The 15,839-nt window shown below is 44.8% G+C and overlaps 1 protein-coding gene across 3 annotated transcripts in view; it reads left to right on the top strand.

Moving 5' to 3' along the window:
• Nucleotides 1-8,564: 8,564 nt before the first annotated feature.
• Nucleotides 8,565-15,839, top strand: part of DEDD2 (death effector domain containing 2) — a 41,717-nt gene continuing 34,442 nt past the window's right edge. Inside the window, exons 1-2 of one of the 3 annotated variants that reach the window (XM_077259931.1) lie at nt 8,733-8,820; nt 13,318-13,466. The gene's annotated coding sequence lies outside the window, so the exon portion shown is untranslated. Of the gene's footprint in view, nt 8,821-13,317; nt 13,467-15,839 lie in introns of all 3 variants that reach the window. The other 2 variants (XM_077259929.1, XM_077259930.1) reach the window with 2 other exon arrangements.

Here is a 15,839-nt window from a genome sequence, read left to right as displayed (position 1 = left end):
CCTAGCCCAGAACACACTTCGCTGCCACCAGCTCAGATTTCTCCACAGAGGGGTTCAGAGCCAACCCAAATTAGTAGCGTAATTAACTTCAGGCATGTGAAAAATTTGCATAGAACATGAAGAATACGAACTAGTAGTTTTATAGTTTACTCCAAAAGATTAGGCAGTGTTTATAAAAGATATAGATGTTACAATATGAGACAAAGTATGTACAGCAATTATAAAATAAACAAGGATTAAAGAAAGATAAAACTCACATTTTGCTTAAGTAATTTCAGGCTAGCCAGGCTGGTAGGCAAAGCCAAATGTCCAAGTTCATCAGACAAGACCTGCTGTAACAGCTCCTCAGGCAAGACTGAAGGCTGGGTTGAGTGCAGTAACTTATACCTGCAGGCTTGTGACATCACTAAAGGGGCTGGTTTGCCTGCCCCCTCCCCTCTCTTCAAAGTTACAGATTGTACCAGCCATACTTATAATTCTCATAGCTTGGCTCGCGAATCTAGCAGAGTCACAACACACGCATCATTATATTGAAATTAGCCTTCTATTGATACCAAATTTGTACTAGTTGTTCCACACGGTTCCGGAGAAATCCGCACTTTGTACTCATTGTGTTTAGCTGCTAGCGCTTACAGTGGTTGACAGATCTACCGATGGAAATTCGCAATATGTACTCATTATTCTTCTAGCCCAAATCGGTGACCCAATATCTTACTATAATAGAACAAAGAACCTCATGTCTTTTGAGAGAGACTAGACCAGTTTCAGCTGGTACTAGATGGGACAGTTGTCTACCGCAGCTACAGGAGCAATAAAAATTCCTTTGGTGGGGGCAATGAGAGGTATGGGATTCACACACACACACATATCAGCAGGCAGGAGCACAGAGAGAAGGGGGGTCAGAGCCCACAGCATGTGTGCTAACAGGAAAAATAAAAAATCCTACTCCATTTTATACATTATCGTGACATGTGGCTGATGGAAATCTGACCCAGGGCGGGGGCTGTTGTGGATTCTGTTTTTGGGCTCCCTCTGGTGGTTACAGCTGGTACTGGGTGACTTTGGTGGGTTGCGGTCTCTGGTTTCCACCTGTCCATCAGAGGCTGGGTGTTTCCTATTTAACCTGGCTTTCCTGTCATTCCCTTGCCGGCTATCAATGTATCAGTGTGTCTCTGTTACCTTTGCTACCTGCTCCTAGGCCTTCAAGACAAGCTAAGTCTGGATTTCCCTGTTTCATGTTTGCTTTCATGTTTTTAGTCCAGCTTGCAGATATGTAATTCTCTGCTGCTGGTTGCTCTAGTGGGCTGAAATTACCACTCATGTACCATGAGTTGGCTCATGAGTTCAAGTAATTTCAGGATGGTATTTTGAAGGGTTTTAAGCTGACCGCGCAGTTCACCTTTTGTATCCTCTGCTATCTAGCTTAAGCGGGCCTCATTTTGCTGAATCTGTTTTCATAACTACGTTTGTGCCTTCCTCTCATTTCACCGTCATTATATGTGGGGGGCTGCTATTTCTGTGGGAATATTTCTCTGGAGGCAAGATAGGTCTGTGATTCTTCTGATAGGGGTAGCTAGATCTCCGGCTGGCGCGAGACGTCTAGAGTCCCCCCAGGAACGTTCCCCGGCTGCTGTTAGTTGAGTGTTGAGGTTCAGGATCGCGGTCAGCTCAGGTTCCATCTCCCTAGAGCTCGTCCTGTTTTTGCCCATGTTATGTGTTTAATTCCCTGCCATTGGGAACATGACAGTATAGCCGGCCCACAAAGTGTTAATTGTTTGGGCTGAAGCAGGAGAAATAGAAGTGTTGAAGGGAAATTTTTTTTTTTTTCCTCAGAGTTTTGCTGCCTAGCCCTTAATTGCTGTCTAGCTGCTTCTTACCTCCTCTTAACCCTTGAATGGCTCTGACCTTAGCTGTTTAACATGGATGTCCAGAGTTTGGCTTCCAGCCTGAATAATCTTGCTGCAAAAGTTCAAAACATACAGGATTTTGTTGTTCACACTCCTATGTCTGAACCTAGAATTCCTATTCCAGAGTTTTTTTCTGGAGATAGATCTACCTTCCTGAATTTCAGGAACAATTGCAAATTGTTTCTTTCTTTGAAATCTCGCTCCTCTGGAGACCCTGCTCAGCAGGTCAAGATTGTAATATCTTTCCTGCGGGGCGACCCTCAGAATTGGGCATTTGCATTGGCACCAGGGGATCCTGCATTGCTCAGTGTGGATGCGTTTTTTCTGGCACTGGGATTGCTCTATGAGGAACCTAACCTGGAGATTCAGGCTGAAAAGGCTTTATTAGCCCTCTCTCAGGGGCATGATGAAGGGGAAGTATATTGTCAAAAATTTCGGAAATGGTCGGTGCTTACTCAGTGGAATGAGTGCACCCTGGCTGCAAACTTCAGAGATGGTCTTTCTGAGGCCATTAAGGATATTATGGTGGGGTTCCCTGCGCCTACAGGTCTGAATGAGTCTATGGCTATGGCCATTCAGATTGATCGGCGTTTACGGGAGCGCAAACCTGTGCACCAGTTGGCGGTGTCTTCTGAACAGGCACCTGAGACTATGCAATGTGATAGAATTCAGTCCAGAAGTGAACGGTAAAATTATAGGCGGAAAAATGGATTGTGTTTTTATTGTGGTGATTCAGCTCATGTTATATCAGCATGCTCTAAACGCACAAAAAAGGTTGATAAATCTTTTGCCATTAGTACTCTGCAGTCTAAGTTCATTTTGTCTGTAACTCTGATTTGTTCACTGTCATCCATTTCCGTCGATGCCTATGTGGATTCGGGCGCTGCCCTGAGTCTTCTGGATTGGTCATTTGCCAAACGCTGCGGTTTTAGTCTGGAGCCTCTGGAAGTTCCTATTCCTTTGAAGGGAATTGACTCTACACTACACCATTGGCTATGAATAAACCGCAGTACTGGACACAAGTGACCATGCACATGACTCCCGTTCATCAGGAGGTGATTCGCTTCCTTGTACTGTATAATTTACATGATGTACTAGTGCTTGGTCTGCCATGGTTACAAACTCATAATCCAGTCCTGGATTGGAAAACAATGTCTGTGTTAAGCTGGGGATGTCAGGGGGTTCATGATGATGCACCTCTGATTTCAATCGCTTCATCTACTCCTTCTGAGGTCCCTGCGTTTTTGTCTGACTATCGGGATGTTTTTGAGGAGCCTAAGCTCAATTCGCTCCCTCCTCATAGGGATTGTGACTGTGCTATAGAATTAATTCCTGGCAGTAAGTTCCCTAAGGGTCGTTTATTTAATCTGTCAGTGCCAGAGCATACTGCTATGCGGAATTATATTAAGGAGTCCTTGGAAAAGGAACATATTCGTCCATCTTCGTCCCCTCTGGGAGCAGGTTTTTTTTTCGTGGCAAAAAAAGATGGTTCCCTGAGGCCTTGTATAGATTATCGCCTTCTGAATAAGATTACAGTCAAATATCAGTATCCATTGCCATTATTGACTGATTTGTTTGCTCGCATTAAGGGGGCTAGGTGGTTCACTAAGATAGATCTTCGCGGTGCGTATAATCTTGTGCGGATAAAGCGGGGTGATGAGTGGAAAACCGCATTTAATACGCCTGAGGGCCATTTTGAGTATTTGGTAATGCCTTTTGGACTTTCTAATGCTCCTTCAGTCTTTCAGTCCTTTATGCACAATATTTTCCGTGAATATCTGGATAAGTTTATGATTGTGTATTTGGATGATATTTTGGTGTTTTCTGATGACTGGGAGTCTCATGTTCTACAGGTCAGGAAGGTGTTTCAAGTCCTGCGGGCCAATTCTCTGTTTGTGAAGGGCTCAAAATGTCTCTTCGGAGTCCAGAAGATTTCTTTTTTGGGGTACATTTTTTCTCCTTCTACTATTGAGATGGATCCCGTCAAGGTTCAGGCGATTTGTGACTGGACACAACCTACATCTGTTAAGAGTCTTCAGAAGTTCTTGGGTTTTGCTAATTTTTATCGTCGGTTCATTACTAATTTTTCCAGTGTTGTTAAACCTTTGACTGATTTGACTAAAAAGGGTGCTGATGTTGCTAATTGGTCTCCTACGGCTGTGGAGGCCTTTCAGGAACTTAAGCGCCGGTTTTCTTCTGCTCCTGTGTTATGTCAACCAGATGTTTCACTTCCTTTTCAGGTTGAGGTTGATGCTTCCGAGATTGGAGCGGGGGCGGTTTTGTCACAGAGAAGTTCCGATGGCTCGGTGATGAAGCCATGTGCGTTCTTTTCTAGAAAATTCTCGCCCGCCGAGCGCAATTATGATGTGGGTAATCGGGAGCTTTTGGCCATGAAGTGGGCATTTGAGGAGTGGCGTCATTGGCTTGAGGGTGCTAGACATCGTGTGGTGGTCTTGACTGATCACAAAAATCTGATTTACCTTGAGTCTGCCAGGTGTCTGAATCCTAGACAGGCTCGTTGGTCGTTGTTTTTTTCTCGTTTCAATTTTGTGGTTTCATACCTGCCAGGTTCAAAGAATGTGAAGGCAGATGCTCTTTCCAGGAGTTTTGTGCCTGACTCTCCTGGAGACTCTGGGCCTACTGGTATCCTTAGGGATGGGGTAATATTGTCCGCCGTCTCCCCAGACTTGCGACGTGCATTGCAGGAGTTTCCGGCGGATAAACCTGATCGTTGTCCACCAGAAAGACTGTTTGTTCTGGATGATTGGACCAGTAGAGTCATCTCCGAGGTCCATTCTTCTGTGTTGGCTAGTCATCCTGGAATATTTGGTACTAGAGACTTGGTGGCCAGGTCTTTTTGGTGGCCTTCCTTGTCAAGGGATGTGCGCACCTTTGTGCAGTCTTGTGAAGTGTGTGCTCGGGCTAAGCCTTGCTGTTCTCGGGCCAGTGGGTTGTTGTTATCCTTGCCTATCCCGAAGAGGCCTTGGACGCACATTTCCATGGATTTTATTTCAGATCTCCCTGTCTCACAGAAAATGTCCGTTATCTGGGTTGTGTGTGACCGCTTTTCTAAGATGGTTCATTTGGTACCCTTGCCTAAGTTGCCTTCCTCCTCTCAGTTGGTCCCTTTATTTTTTCAGAACGTGGTTCGTTTGCATGGGATTCCGGAGAATATCGTTTCTGACAGGGGATCCCAGTTTGTGTCTAGATTTTGGCGGACGTTTTGTGCTAAGATGGGCATTGATTTGTCTTTCTCGTCTGCATTCCATCCTCAGACGAATGGCCAGACGGAGCGAACTAATCAGACCTTGGAAACTTATTTAAGGTGTTTTGTTTCTGCTGATCAAGATGACTGGGTTGCCTTTTTGCCACTGGCCGAATTTGCCCTTAATAATCGGGCTAGTTCTGCTACTTTGGTTTCTCCTTTCTTTTGTAATTCGGGGTTTCATCCTCGTTTTTCCTCTGGTCAGGTGGAGCCTTCGGATTGTCCTGGAGTGGACGTGGTGGTGGACAGGCTACATCAGATTTGGAATCAGGTGGTGGACAATTTGAAGTTGTCTCAGGAGAAGACTCAGCAGTTTGCTAATCGCCGTCGCCGCGTGGGTCCCCGACTTCTTGTTGGGGACTTGGTGTGGTTGTCTTCTCGTTTTGTCCCTATGAAGGTCTCTTCTCCTAAGTTCAAGCCTCGGTTCATCGGTCCTTATAAGATCTTGGAGATTCTTAACCCTGTATCTTTTCGTTTGGATCTCCCAGCATCGTTTGCTATTCATAATGTGTTCCATCGGTCGTTATTGCGGAGGTATGAGGTGCCCGTTGTTCCTTCGGTTGAGCCTCCTGCTCCGGTGCTGGTGGAGGGAGAATTGGAGTATGTTGTTGAGAAGATCTTGGATTCTCGTGTTTCCAGACGTAAACTCCAGTATTTGGTTAAGTGGAAGGGTTATGGTCAGGAGGATAATTCCTGGGTGGTCGCCTCTGATGTTCATGCGACTGATTTGGTCCGCGCCTTCCATAGAGCTCATCCTGATCGCCCTGGGGGTTCTCGTGAGGGTTCGGTGACCCCTCCTCAAGGGGGGGGTACTGTTGTGGATTCTGTTTTTGGGCTCCCTCTGGTGGTTACAGCTGGTACTGGGTGACTTTGGTGGGTTGCGGTCTCTGGTTTCCACCTGTCCATCAGAGGCTGGGTGTTTCCTATTTAACCTGGCTTTCCTGTCATTCCCTTGCCGGCTATCAATGTATCAGTGTGTCTCTGTTACCTTTGCTACCTGCTCCTAGGCCTTCAAGACAAGCTAAGTCTGGATTTCCCTGTTTCATGTTTGCTTTCATGTTTTTAGTCCAGCTTGCAGATATGTAATTCTCTGCTGCTGGTTGCTCTAGTGGGCTGAAATTACCACTCATGTACCATGAGTTGGCACATGAGTTCAAGTAATTTCAGGATGGTATTTTGAAGGGTTTTAAGCTGACCGCGCAGTTCACCTTTTGTATCCTCTGCTATCTAGCTTAAGCGGGCCTCATTTTGCTGAATCTGTTTTCATAACTACGTTTGTGCCTTCCTCTCATTTCACCGTCATTATATGTGGGGGGCTGCTATTTCTGTGGGAATATTTCTCTGGAGGCAAGATAGGTCTGTGATTCTTCTGATAGGGGTAGCTAGATCTCCGGCTGGCGCGAGACGTCTAGAGTCACCCCAGGAACGTTCCCCGGCTGCTGTTAGTTGAGTGTTGAGGTTCAGGATCGCGGTCAGCTCAGGTTCCATCACCCTAGAGCTCGTCCTGTTTTTGCCCGTGTTATGTGTTTAATTCCCTGCCATTGGGAACATGACAGGGGGCCAAGGTTCGCCAGCTGCTTACGTCAGTCCTGCTTTTTTTTTCTCCAGCTGCTTACGTCAGTCCTGCTTTTTTTTTTCTCCAGCTGCTCACGTCAGTTCTGCTTTTTTTTCCAGCTGCTTACGTCAGTCCTGCTTTTTTTTTCTCCATTAAACCCATAAAAAATTTAACACATTTTCACACGTAGCGTAACTGCTGCTTTGTTTCTGCACGTTTTCCGCACCATACGAGGCAATAACAACCTTCTCTGATTATTATCGGTGTTTCTTTTAGACTTTTTCCTCTTATTTGATGCATTTTTGGTGCAGATGTGATTACGTCACGGGGTCTCCGATCCTTTCTTCCCTCCGCCTGCTCTCTTAATGCTGGGATCGCAGCATATAAGGGGTTAAAGTGCCGGAAGCAGTTCGGATATCGCTCCTGGCACAGAGAGCTGGGTTGGTTTCAGCTGTCAGAATCAGCTGACACCTGATGGCGATCGCGCTGCCCAGTACGTCTAAGGTCAGTAAGGGGTTAAGGTCACAATAATTAAAAGGTTGAAAATTGCCAATTTTTGCAAATTTCAGATGTTTTCATAAAATTAAAACCAAATGACCCTAAAAGTTATCACCAACATAAAGTACAATGCGTCACAAAATTTTATTTTATTTTTTTAAATCGCTCAGTCCTTTTTAACGTTTTTTTTTAAGCAAAGAAAAGCTTTGATTCTGCACTTAAAAACGCAGAAACATTTTATTTTTTTTTTACTGAGTTTTTTTCAGGTTCCACATAGAAGCCTATAGAGAAAAAATGCTCCAAAACCGCACAGTATAAAAGCGCCTGAGCTTTCATGAAATCAGATGCACTTTGCTTGGATATTTAGGCCGTGTTCACATGTAGCGTAAATGCGGCGCTTGTTTTGGGGTGTTTTTGTACGGAAATTCTCATGTGTTTAACTGTCCAAGCAAAGTGGACGCGATTTCATGAAAACTGCGCCCCCTGTGGGCTAAAGACGAGACAGAACGGTGCATTTTTTTGTTTCTAGAGGCTTTTATGTGGAGCCTAAAAAAAAAGCTTGTGTAAAAAAAACATTTTTGTTTCCCAAAGAACTGGCAAATGGGTGTGGCTAGGGGCGTGGTCAAAAGCTAAATGCACCTCATGGTTTGTCACGCTTTCTCTGCTACAAAGGTTGGGAGGTGAGGCTTTAGTATTATTGCTGGCAATGCTATAGTTAAAGGGATTATTTAGGAATTTTTTTTTCTACCTTAAATACATGTATTTTGGGTTAAAAATCCCTTTTGTAATTGGGTTTCATTAAAAAACGTTGCACCGTTTGACTTTCTTTCAGGCCGTTTCCCTAAAAAAACGCTTTTATGTAGTTTGTGGTCATAAATCTTCAGAGGAAAAAAATAGAAAAAATGTACAAGCCCCCCCAAATTGCGTCATCTTGGGGCGCTTGCTAACAGACCCTCAGTTAGCTCATTCTGCAGCCAGCAATAGAGTACGATAAAGAGGTTATAAAAGGCAAACGGTGCAAAATGTTTAACAAAACCCAATCACAAAAATGATTGTTAACCCCAGTTATTTAAGAAAATAAAATCTCTCCCCCATAAGTGGACAACCCCTTTAACTATTCAAAGTTAGGCTTGCTTGGATTCGTTGTATAGACAAGGCCTCAGTACTATCGCCATAGCAACCCATCAGCCCCTGACGCATCGCTTTAGGCATTGTACGTAGCGCAGCTGTCCTTTGTGAATAGCAGGATTTACGTTAACGTAGAGCAAGCAAGTCACGTGGGAAGTCGTCTACAGCTGCGTGACTGTGTATTTACAGCTTCTCTCTTGCGCATGCGTCTGTCATGAGATGGCGGTTCGGGGGGAGGAGAAGGGGGCGTGGTTTCTAGCCTGACAGTGACGCTTGCGGTGATTCTGCGCTTGCGCGTCACTCGGTGGAATCTGCCAGATAAGCTGCGGTGACCGGACAGCGGCTCGTGTTGTTTATCGTTGACGGCTGTGTACGGTAAGCGGGTGTCGGGCCTTGTGTGGGAGACGGTTATTGGACTGACGAGGCGCTGTTAGTTCCCTGGGTGACATGGCGGACGGTTTCCTGAGGTAAATAATCCTCCTCCTTGCTCTGGTCGCCGCCCTGGTGCGGTAATGGTGGCGGTACCGCCTCCATAATGGGGGGGAATGACGCTTTTTAGTCCTTTCGTCGTGTGCTGGTTGAGCAGTAATGATTGGTGGTGTAGCTCCCCGCAGGGGTTAATGGTGATGGCGGCTGAGCTGTTATTACCCTGCCTGTGCTTAATGACAGTGTGTGGGGTGACAGCTGCCATCTATCCAGCCCGGCTCTTACCTAGGGCGGCACGTCCTGCTGGCGGCCGCTGTCTCCGGGGGCAAAGGTCGCGCGCTGCCCCTAATCTGGGTCATGTGACTCCAGTCAGCAAAATGTCGTGGCCGCCACAAAGTGGTGGAGGTGGTGGAGTGATGTGTGGTGTTTTTTTGTTCTTTTTTAGGACTAGGGATGACCTTGTTTGGCAGAATGGGGGCAATTTTGTTTAGATCGGACCTCCACTCCATTTATGGGGCTGCAGACTTTGCGTAGAGACTAAATGGGTCGGCGTCCACCCTGTAATTACGGGAATAAAAATACTGCAATATCTATCTACCGCAGATACCGCATCCGCTGACGTGTTGGAAGAGCAGCTCTTTCCCTTCCACTCTGTCGACAGGTCGTGACTGCTGGCTTCATGCTGATTGGCTGCCCATTGCCTTACTTCAGGAAGGAGGCTGTCAATCAGCATGACGTCGGCAGTCACAGCCTGTCTACAGAGCGGGGAGAAGCTGAATCCCCCAACAGGAGTGTTCAGGACATCTGCCTGTTAGTTTTTAGGCCCACAGTGAAGAAAAAAAAAAAAAAATAGTCCTGGATAAACCAAAGAAGATGTCCAGTTATGTGATATCACAGACCAATCATGGAAGATAGGTCTTCTAAATCAGATCTATGGTGGTCTGTGATATGTCACACTCCCATATCCCCCACCAATATAATGGCGATAGCCCATTTTTTTTGTTTTCTTCTAAACAAATAGAGCTTTACTCGCCTTCCCCTGGTCCAGTGCTGTCTCCACCGCTGCTCCCAGCGCCTCTTATTGTCTGCAACGCAGTCGTCACATTGACAGGGCTAAAGACAATCCGGTGAGCTCACTCGTTTTCAGAGCTGACAACAATAATACACCGGTAGCAGCGGCTTAGACTCCGATCTGGACCCGGGGAGGGCTAGTAAGGCCCTTTAATTCTGGGGCTCTATCCTTAATATTCTTTATCTTTTGTTTACCTGGTTCTCAGTGGTTACATGTCAAATACCCCAGGTGACCAGTCATTGACCTCACTAGTCATGTTGGCTCTATATGCAACATTAAAGGGAACCTGTCAGCAGGATTGTGCTGAGTAACCTACAGACACTCTCAGGTTGGTGCTGTTATACTGATTAAAATGATACCTTAGTTGATAGCTGCTACTGTGCAGGCGGCGCCATTTTGAGACTGTTTTTTTTTTTTTCTATGAAGTTATAGCGTCAAATATAAGAATTACTGTATATGAACATTTTCCATGTGATCATGCTGTAGGGCAGGCGTCGACGCCTGCCTGCTGAAGGTGTGTACGTACATACATACATACATACATACATACATACATACATACATACATACATACATACATACATACATACCCTAGATGGTAGCCCCATTCTAACGCATCGGGTATACTAGAATATGTATGTAGTTTATTTATGAAGATTTTAGAATACACAGGATTTGGCCGGACTGCACCTGTCGCTGATTGTTCGCAGCAGCCCACGCAGTATATAGCACAGCCCGCATCATATCCCTGTTAAAAAAATAAAATTAAAATAAAAAATAGTTATATACTCACCCTCCGTTGGCCCCCAGATCCAGGCGAAGTGTTTACTGATTCTCCTCGCGCGCTCTGGTCCCAAAAGTGCATTGCGGTATTACGAGATGATAACGTAGCGGTCTCGCGAGACCGCTACGTCATCATCTCGCGAGACCGCAATGCATGGAGCGGTCACCGGAGAGTCGTGAGGAGCCGGAAAGGCCTGTTCTGGATCCGAGGGGCCGACGGACGGTGAGTATATAACTATTTTTTATTTTTTTAAATTACTTTTAACATTAGATCTTTTTACTATTGATGCCGCATAGGCTGCATCAATAGTAAAAAGTTGGTCACACAGGGTTAATAGCAGCGTTAACGGACTGCGTTACACCGTGGCATAACGCGGTCCGTTAACGCTGACATTAACCCTGTGTGAGCGCTGACTGGGGGGAGGGGTATGGACTGCGGGCACTGTCTGCGGGGAGTAAGGAGCGGCCAGTTTGCCGCTGGTCTGTGCCCGTCGCTGATTGGTCGTGGCCGTTTTGCCGCGACCAATCAGCGACTTGGGATTTCCGTGACAGAAAGAAAGACGGAAGTAGACCTTAGATAATGTTAATATATATCTACTATATAATTATGTAAAATAAGGGACACGTCACTGAGGGATCAGACACCTGTCATGAATAGCTACGCAGAGCACCACATGATAAAGATTAAACAACAACCGTAAGATGGATTTCATCAACAAGGGTATCATCGTAATCAGTATAACAAAGCCAACCTGACAGTGTCTGTAGGTTACTGTGCACAATCCTGCTAACAGGTTCCCTTTAATGAATGAAGAGGACGTATATACAGCACACTAGATATATGGAAGGCAGCAGGGAGGCCAGAAAACTACCGCAAAATGGCATCATATCAAGGAAAAGTACCCAGTCAATGTTAAGTGTCAACACGATCAACAATTATGATCAGCTAGAAACTTGTCACTAATCCATTTTTTATTTTAATGATGACTAGAGATGAGCAATTCGGTCCAGATCCAATGGCACATCAGTGTTCCACGGCCACCGGACAGCAGCCCTGTGAACCACCTCCTAGCTGCCAGAATTCACGGCGCCTCTTTTGATTTTTAGGCGTAGAGCAATTTCATTGTTGAGGTGTGACAGGGATGAAGTCGTATCTGGCTTAATAATCGGAGGAGGTGATGGGTATTTTGGCAGGTCGGAGATTGTTCACATGAATCCCATCCGGGGGCCACGGAATAATGACATAGCTACTGGGCCAGGGTCCTGAAAATCGATTCACTAATTTTGAATAATTACCGTATATACTCGAGTATAGGCCGACCCGAGTATAAGCCGAGACACCTAATTTTGCCACAAAAAACTGGGAAAACTTAATGACTCGAGTATAAGCCTAGGGTGGGAAATGGAGCAGCAGCTGCTGGTAAATTTCAAAAATACAAATAGATACCAATAAAAGTAAAATTAATTGAGACATCAGTAGTTTAAGTGTTTTTGAATATCCATATTGAATCAGGAGCTCCATATAATGCGCCCTACAAAATACACCCAATATAATGCTCCATAAAGTTTATGATGGGCCCCATAAGATGCTTCATACATTGTGCCCCATATAATGCTGCACAAAGGTTGATTATGGCCCCATAAAATGCTCCATAGAAACATTTGCCCCATATAATGCTGCACAAAGGTTGATTATGGCCCCATAAGGTGCTCCATAGAATATTATGCCCCATATGCTGCTGCTGCGATTAAAAATAAAAAAAATGACGTACTCACCTCTTGTCCTGAGCAGGCGAGGACACCGGCACTTGTGATATTCACCTGTCCCCGTTCCACCGCTGCGCCACTAACCACGTCATTGCGCCCTCTGACCTGAACGTCACAGCCAGAGGACGCAGAAGACACAGCGCGGTGGTGGAGCGGGGACTGGTGAATATCACATGGCTCACCCTCCCCCGTTATACTCGCCCTCCTGGCGCAGTTTGCACGTCCCTGCTTCTCTGATGGTCTCCGGCAGCTTGTTCCTGTGTTCATTGGTTACTGGTGCCGCACATTAAAGTAATGAATATACGCTCCACCCCTATGGGAGTGGAGTCGCGTCCATATTCATTACTTTAATGAGCGGTACCACGTGACCGCTGAACACGGGAAGAGCTGCCGGAGACCACCGGAGAAGCAGGGACGTGCCGGGAGCAGGTGAGTATGATGTGACAGCTGCCGCTCCCCCTGGGACAATGACTTGAGTATAAGCCGAGAGGGGCACTTTCAGCCTAAAAAATGGGCTGAAAATGTCAGCTTATACTCAAGTATATACGGTACCTTGAAATTACTAGAATTTTTAAACCCTTGTGGAAACGGGCATTGGCTACACATTATCAGAATATCCCTATTGTAGTTGGATTGATAGAAGATCAAAACGCAACAATAATGTAATTGCAACAGACCCCAGCAAGCTGACTAGAGCACAAAAGGGGAATCAGAGTATTTTCAATCATACAAGTAAATTTTAGTAACATAATTAAACACACTATTAAAATATACAAACAGAATATCACTGCAAAAGCAAGGAATAATTAGGGACCCATAGTAAAATTGTATAGTCAGAAGTACATATATAGGTATCAAGAGGAGATTGAATACTCCATATGAATATGCACTCAAAAGTTTTTGTTTTTTTTTAAAGTAAACAAAATATATAAGGCCACCTAGGAGACGCTATTTAGAGCTGACCGGCTACTCCATTAGCCTAATGTGAGGGAGTAGCTCCTGATGAAGACATGGCGAAACGCACACAGTGGCGACAGGCTGGGATCCTTTTACTAGTCTAATTTAGTAAGTACTTATCTATTACATGCACCTTATCACATCTAATGCTTTGCACTTATCGCACTTTACTTCACAGGGCCACATGTACACAGCTACGTGCTGTCATCTACTCCCTCACATGAGGGCATTGCCTTACATTAGGTTAATGGAGAAGCCGGACAGCTGTAAATAGCGTTTCCTAGGTGGCTGTATATATGTATGTGTGTGTATGTATGTATGTATATATATATATATATATATATATATATATATATATATTTAAAAAAAAAAAATTCTGAGTGCATATACATAGGGAGTATTCCAACCCCTCTTGATACCTATATATGTACACTGTGTTCCAAATTATTATGCAAATTGGATTTAAGTGTCATAAAGATTTAATTGTTTTGTTTTTCAAATTAACTCGTGGATGGTATTGTGTCTCAGGGCTCAATGGATCAGTGAAATCAATCTTAAACACATGTGATAAATGGTTTTCCAGGTGATTCTAATTAAAGGAAAACTACTTAAAAATGATGTTCCACATTATTAAGCAGGTCACAGTTTTCAAGTAACATGGGAAAGAAAAAGGATCTCTCTGCTGCTGAAAAGCATCAAATAGTGCAATGCCTTGATGAAGGGATGAAAACATTAGAAATTTTCCAAAAACATAAGCGTGATCATCGTACTGTTCAGAGATTTGTGGCTGTATCTGAGCACAGATGTGTTTGTGCTGATAAAGGCATAATGAGGAAGATTTCTGCCAGGCAAGTTCATCGGATTAAGAGAGCAGCTGCTAAAAAGCCATTACAAAGCAGCAAACAGATATTTGAAGCTGCTGGTGCCTCTGGAGTCCCTCGAACCTCAAGGTGTAGGCTCCTTCAAAGGCTTGCTGTGGTTCATAAACCTACTATTCGGCCACCCTTAAACAGTGTTCACAAGCAGAAATGGTTGTATTGGGCCCACACATACATGAAGACTAATTTCCAAACAGTCTTGTTTACTGATAAGTGTTGAGCAACCCTGGATGGTCCAGATGGATGGAGTAGTGGATGGTTGGTGTATGGCCACCATATCCCAACAAGGCTGCAACATCAGCAAGGAGGTGGAGGAGCCATGTTTTGGGCCAGAATCATGGAAAACAGCTGGTAAGGCCCTTTAAGGTTCCTGAAGGTGTGAAAATGACCTCTGCAAAGCATATAGAGTTTCTGACTGACAACTTTCTTCTATGGTCTAACAAGCAGAAATGTGCCTTCAGGAGCAAAATCATCTTCATGCTGACAATGCCCCATCTCATGCTGCAAAGAATACCTCTGAGTCACTGGCTGCTATGGGCATAAAAGGAGATAAACTCATGGTGCGGCCACCATCTTCCCCTGACCTCAACCCTATAGAGAACCTTTAGAGGATCATCAAGCAAAAGATCTATGCGGGTGGGAGGCAGTTCACATCCAAACAGCAGCTCTGGGAGGCTATTCCAACTTCATGCAAAGAAATACAAACTCTCCAAAAACTCACAAGTTCAATGGATGCAAGAATTGTGAAGGTGACATCAAAGAAGGGTCCTATGTTAACATGTAACTTGGCCTGTTGGGATGTTTTGGCGTTAAATAGCTTTTTTGTTCAGTGAATATGACCTCCTAATGCTGCAAATTCCACAAATGAGCATTTTCAGTTCTTTAAAACGTATCAAATGTTTAGAAATTCTACTGTGCATAATAATTTGGAACAGTGCATTTTGAGTTTTTATTCATTTTGGAGATTATACTGTTATCATTGGGAGGTTTCTTCAATAAAATTCGATGTATAATCTAACGGGTGATGACTTTTATTAGACTGACTGTCATTTGCACCGACCATTTAGGAAAATCTGATAAAAATGTAATTTGCATAATAATTTGGAACATAGTGTACTTCTGACTGTACACTTTAAAGGTACCTTCACACTAAACGATAACGATCCGTGACGTTGCAGCGTCCTGGCTAGCGATATCGTTGTATTTGACACGCAGCAGCGATCAGGATCCCGCTGTGAGATCGCTGGTCGTTGCTGAAAGTCCAGAACTTTATTTCGTCGCTGGATCTCCCGCTGATATCGCTGGATCGGTGTGTGTGACACCGATCCAGCGATGTCTTCACTGGTAACCAGGGTAAACATCGGGTTACTAAGCGCAGGGCCGCGCTTAGTAACCCGATGTTTACCCTGGTTACCATTGTAAAAGTAAAAAAAACAAAAACACATACTCGCATTCCGGTGCCCGGTGTCCGCTTCCCTGCACTCCTCCTGCATCCTGTGTAAGTGCCGGCCGTAAAGCAGAGCGGTGACGTCACCGCTGTGCTCTGTGGGAGATGCCGGAGATGTTCGGCGCTGACACAGGATGCAGGAGGAGTGCAGGGAAG

This window comes from Ranitomeya variabilis, chromosome 4 (genome assembly GCF_051348905.1).
Source record: "Ranitomeya variabilis isolate aRanVar5 chromosome 4, aRanVar5.hap1, whole genome shotgun sequence".
Lineage (NCBI taxonomy): Eukaryota > Metazoa > Chordata > Amphibia > Anura > Dendrobatidae > Ranitomeya > Ranitomeya variabilis.
Note: the sequence above shows the minus strand (reverse complement) of the source record. Positions and strands in the feature narration are given on the sequence as shown.